Raw genomic sequence first — 5,489 nt, 5'->3', positions numbered from 1 at the left:
CTGTAAATCAGTCATCAAAATCACAGTTGGAGTTAGTGTCCCCGCGCAGATATTTTATGTTTGTGAATTTTGTCAGGCCTTAGTGACAAGTTAGCAGCAATATCACATCCTTGGTGCCTTGCTTAAGGAAAAGTGGGGATTTTTAATCTTTTTTTTTGTGGGTTTTTGTTTGTTTGTAGCCCCTTAGTATTCCTGGGAACAGAAATGCATTGCAAACCAACCCACTACCCTCTTCTTCTGCAATTTTCCATACACAAAACTGCAACCATACATTACACTCTACCCTAAGTGCTGCTCCCTATGGAACTGATCTTTCTTGAACAAGTTGAGAAATATTAGGAAAAAAATGCTTGTTTGTAAACTTCCTGATCAATCTTCTGACCTATCCATGTGATTCCATTACAATGTCCTCCAACAGTCACTGCTTTGCTATATTGTCTAGGACCTAAGCGGCACAGTGCGCCCTCAAACCTGACTCTCTTCTGGAGAAGGTGACACCCTTAAGTGACAATTCTGTGCTTCACAGATCAAGACTTCATAATCTCTTTGCGAGTAACACGCAATTCATCTTTTCTTTCTTGGGTAGAGTGACTTAAGCCTGTTATGAGAGCTATGGATTTAGGAGTACAATGAGCACCTTCATGCGGAAATTTGGCTGTGTGGACTGAAATCTGCTTTCATCAGTGTGTCTTGTTAGAACCTTCAAAAGGTCTCTCCTGTTTATGAAACCTACAGCATTAAAAAAAAAAGTAAACTGAGAAATATTAGACAAAGTTACTATTTTCTTATTCAGCGTTCATATTTTGCCTTTAAGCCTACAGAAAGTGGCATTGAAAAAGCCAGTAAAAATCATGACATACAATTCAGACTGATTTAAGCCCTAGTTCTTCAGGCTTAAAAGTGTGGTTAATTTTACACATACCTACATTCTCATTGATGTTTCTCCACCTAAGTTAAATCAAGAAGATACTTGTGATCTCAGGTTTCAGCACTTGACTATTTACAAGACCAAATGAGACTGGTACTGTCACGTTGCCTTTCCAGCTTCCCCCTTAGTCCAGGACTCTCTTCTTGTCCTGTTCTTTGGAACAGATCTTCTCTGACAGTGGCCCAGAATTTTTATTTATTTATGGGATGATAGACAACTAAACAACAATAGTGGAAATGCCATCAAGAAATTGCACTTATATTTTAATTTAAAATAAATTAAATTTGCTAGCTCATTTTGGATCAAATCCAATGGATTCCCTCTACATTTATGAAAAGGAAGTAGAAAGTTGTATTTATCCATCTCCCTCCTTCACATTATTTTCACAGGTTACTTTACCAGTAGGAAATGTCAAGAATGGCAGAGGAAGGGATGGGTGTACAGCTCTCTCTGCTCCACAGAGCAGTAAGCAAAGTCAAGCAGTGAGGCAGGAAATAGCCAGCGGCATTTCCGAGTCAGGACTCCCACTCCTCATCCTGAGTCATCTCAAGAGTGCCTTGAGTACTGCTGTGTCTGAGCCCCGCTGCTCAGCTGAGATATCAGGCTTCATCTGCTCAGTGCTGCTCTTGGTGCTGGCCCTCTACCAGCCAGTGCACACCACAGTCATGACACAGAGCCCAGACTGCCCTCTCTGGCTACATCTTCATAGTTTCAAAATGAAAACATGCCACAGCAAACAAGAGTATTGTCTGTCTCCTCAACATCCATACACAGCTCAAGAATATTAAAACTATTCCAGCCGCCTCATCTGTTCCCTTCTGGGAGTAGAAATAAATGAGGCTTACATTAGATTATGTCTGACTATTTACATTGCCAAAGGTTTGGAGACTACAAGTGCCTAGCAAAGCTCAAGTACATGATGATACTCCTTGGAAAAGTGAGGCTTTCTCAAGGTCTCTGCTGACCCTTTCCATTTACCTCACACCTTAAATACAGCATGACCAGAGGGAATTCTGCCCTTCCTAAAAAGTAATCAATATGTGAAAATATCATGCCCATAGATAGTCAGCACCTAAACCACACATAAGTTCTCAGAACAAAATCAATACTTTATGCCCTGAAGCAATTCTATAAGCCAGGACAGACTTTGGAAAATTAGAATAATAAGCTGACTATGAGTAGCTCCACTAAATAAGAAAGCAGCTGCATTTGTGCATCTATCTCTAGGGTTTTGAATGCAGACACGATTTTCTGACATATGGGAGAGAAATGAGAATTCTACACTTGCCACACATAGGGTCCCAATCAGATCTAACATCAGTACTTGATTTGAGTCCAATTTATTTGGGATTTGAATAAATTATTAATTTCCAAAAAAAACCCCAAATGAATGTCAGACAGCAGCACTACAAGATGTATGGAAATGTATATGTACATTGTAGTGAGAAGGAAAGTAATTTTCCTAAGAGACCTTGTGTGCGGGGGAAAAAGTTACTCTGTGTATTTACAGAAGGAAAAATGGGACAGGAGAATGGTATCCTTTGGCTAATTGCAGCATACATCTGGGAAATTTAAAAGAACTAAAAGATGTTCATCATCTTGAAAAAACAAAGAAATATGTTTTCCCAGGTTACTAGCCTATTAAAAAAAAGTAGGCACAAAAATGAACTCGGACCCTGTACAGCTCCATGATTGTCTGCACTGGGTTGAAAGGGCTGAGTGGAAGTTCAAAATTATAAAGAACGTAAAATAAAAGGGAGAAGGGAAAGCTAGAGAAAAAAAAAAAAGTTCTGTTTAAAAAAAATTCCCAGTAACTCCTGCGCACACAAATTTTCCTCACCTAGTTAAGAGCTGCTTTCTGGTAATACAGCCACAGTCTCCCTTCCCTCTCATTTGTCACTGATCTGAGGCTTTTTGCCCATTGTCAGATGGCACATGCCATGTGTCAGATTTTTTTTTTTAATTTTATTTTTTTAGATTCAATTAAAGCAAACTTGAGTCTACCCAAGAGGCATCCTGCCCCAGCTGCACTTCTGCTCTGTTGTACCCTCTGTTCCAACCATACTGGAGGCAATAAAAGGGCTGAGGATGGAGAGACACTATTTTTTAATTGAAACCATATGTATCATGTAAAATGCTCAGGACAGAAGCGGGGTTTATGAACATCAGCTGAAATCACACTCACAGTGCAAGTGCCAATATTTACATTTCTATTGCTTAACATTGTTTGGGTTGGAAATTATCGCAGTTTTCTGATTAACTACCTGCAGGCATGCACCAGTTTGACCTTTTGCATGCTAAATTGCATGCACTAAATTAAATTTTCCTCTCTCTCTCTCTTACTGAGATAAACAAGGCCAGTTATACATGACTCAGGCTGCCCTTTCCTCCTGACATTCCATATGCAAAGTCAATCCTAGCCAGTTAATCCTCTAATTTAAGAGCAAACTTCTGTATTTTTGTAAGTGATTAGAAGGATTTTGTTTCTTTTAAGTAGTTGTGGGTCAATAATTTGTATTCAGAAAGAAGAGCTAGTAGCATCAAAATAACATTAGTTTCCTAATAACAGGTTTGTGTAAGTACTTCAGAGGTAAGTAAATGAGCAATGTTAATTTTCAACTCTCTATAAATTTGAGGAAACAATATCATCAGCTACAATGGCTGCTCAGCTTACTTCTCCAGATAAAGCAGAGCCAAAGGAAAAAAAAAGGAGAAAAGAAAATACCACACTTAGCAGGTAAACAGTTGTCCTATTGTACAGGTAATTGGTTAGGAACCCTTAAGGCAAATCTAATAATTCAGATTTTCAAATACTAGTGAATAATCTGAAAAATATTTAAATTGTATAATTACTCAGACATTCTCATTACATCCTCAATTGAAATTATGCAGATCAGGGACAACTTTCCTGAAATCAGATCAAGTTATTCTGAGACCAAACACACATAGTAGTACTTATTCCCCAGAGAATCATAAGGAAGTATAATCAATTTTCAGACTACACTGCTGAAGTAACAGAGATGAAGATTACTGCACAAGTAACCACACAGGCTGTTGAAGAAAACAAAAACCTTTCCTTTATTTCAGTGGGAACTAGGAAAGATTTGTGCTTCACTTTATTCTGTGATGAAATAAGAAAGTTTAGTTGCTATACAAAACCAGGAAAGGCACTCAGTGCTTTGTTCAGCAAGAGATACATCACTTCAGAGAGGAAATAATTTCTGTGCAAAGGCAATTCCAGACCCTGGTTTTGAATATGTAGAATAAGCAGTGGTCATAATTTCCCAATAGAGCACACCATGTCTGAGTTTGTACAATGAACGCTTATAAAGCTTATCTCCTCTGCCATAACATGGCCCAGAGAAAGCACAGAGCACAGATCTCTTTCTGGCCCAGCCATGGACAGCCCAGCAGCAAACTCCATGCTCTTGTCAGCTCTGGATGTGACTGGCTAAGCCTCAGCTGACTGCAGTGATCTACCATCAGTTCTCTAGTCAGAATGAAACTTTAGAAGAAAAAACACTCCCAACAGAGATTCTTGCTCAAATCAATCAGCTCAGGATTTTTCAAACCTTTAAGTAGAATGGATTATTTGGAGAAATGGGTGGCAAACACAATTCACTATCACTGGGAAACTATTGTCACAACCACTTCTCCCTTTTATTATAACAAATAATGATATGCTTGCAGCTTACCACAACAGTTTTCCCAGAGAACTGTTGATCAGAAAGCATTTATGTGTTTCCTGATGTTTTCATGAAGGTTATGTTTGATTGGGTTTTTTTAATTTCTAGTTAAATACATTCTCTTTTTTTTTTTTTTTTTCCTGAAGGATTGAGATGGCCTAACTTTACCCTACACTTCATCTACCTCTTCCACACAGGTTCTCTCAGTGAGAAACAGAACAAGAGGCAGCATGAGGTGAGCAAATATTTCTGCTACAGCTACAAATCACAGTTTGAAAATTTCAGCTCTGCTTACCTGATATAAACAAAAGCAGATGGCAAATCCTATATTTACTATGACTGCATTAAGATTTATAGGACATAACTATTGCTTATACCAGTAACTGTTAAATTTTACCGGCTCTTTTTATTAGTATGTATCTGTGGGGTAAAAAACATTCTAAATTGATCAAAAGAAGCCAATTATCATACAAGAAGATGTTTTTAATTGCAAGAGTAGTTGCCATTTGTTACATGGACACTGCCTTTTTTTCAAGAACAGATATGATCTATTTTTTCAAGAACGGCAGATATGATCAATTCTTTGTTGAGTCAAGATGTATAGGCATAAATTTTCATATCCCTGAAGTACCACCTATACAGAGATAGTTTTTCTCTGTATTGTTTTGCAAAGACATCCCTAATATATCTGCTGTGAGAAAATAAACTATTTTTCTTAATTTGGAAAATCTGAGAACAAAGCCAACAAAAAGTGTCATATTCTCACTAAATACTGCACAAAGTTCATGTGTCTTGGCTATGATTTGTACCTGCTCATCTTAAAAAATGGTTTGGTCCAAGAGTATACTGCACTATTATAAGAGCCAAGCCAGGTC

The 5,489-nt window shown here is 37.9% G+C and overlaps 1 protein-coding gene across 28 annotated transcripts in view; it reads right to left on the bottom strand.

Moving 5' to 3' along the window:
* The window catches only part of LOC110483451 (uncharacterized), a 425,837-nt gene that overhangs the window by 104,524 nt on the left and 315,824 nt on the right, over positions 1-5,489 (bottom strand). The window lies entirely within an intron of this gene.

This window comes from Lonchura striata, chromosome 2, assembly GCF_050655825.1.
Source record: "Lonchura striata isolate lonStrDom1 chromosome 2, ASM5065582v1, whole genome shotgun sequence".
Lineage (NCBI taxonomy): Eukaryota > Metazoa > Chordata > Aves > Passeriformes > Estrildidae > Lonchura > Lonchura striata.
Note: the sequence above shows the minus strand (reverse complement) of the source record. Positions and strands in the feature narration are given on the sequence as shown.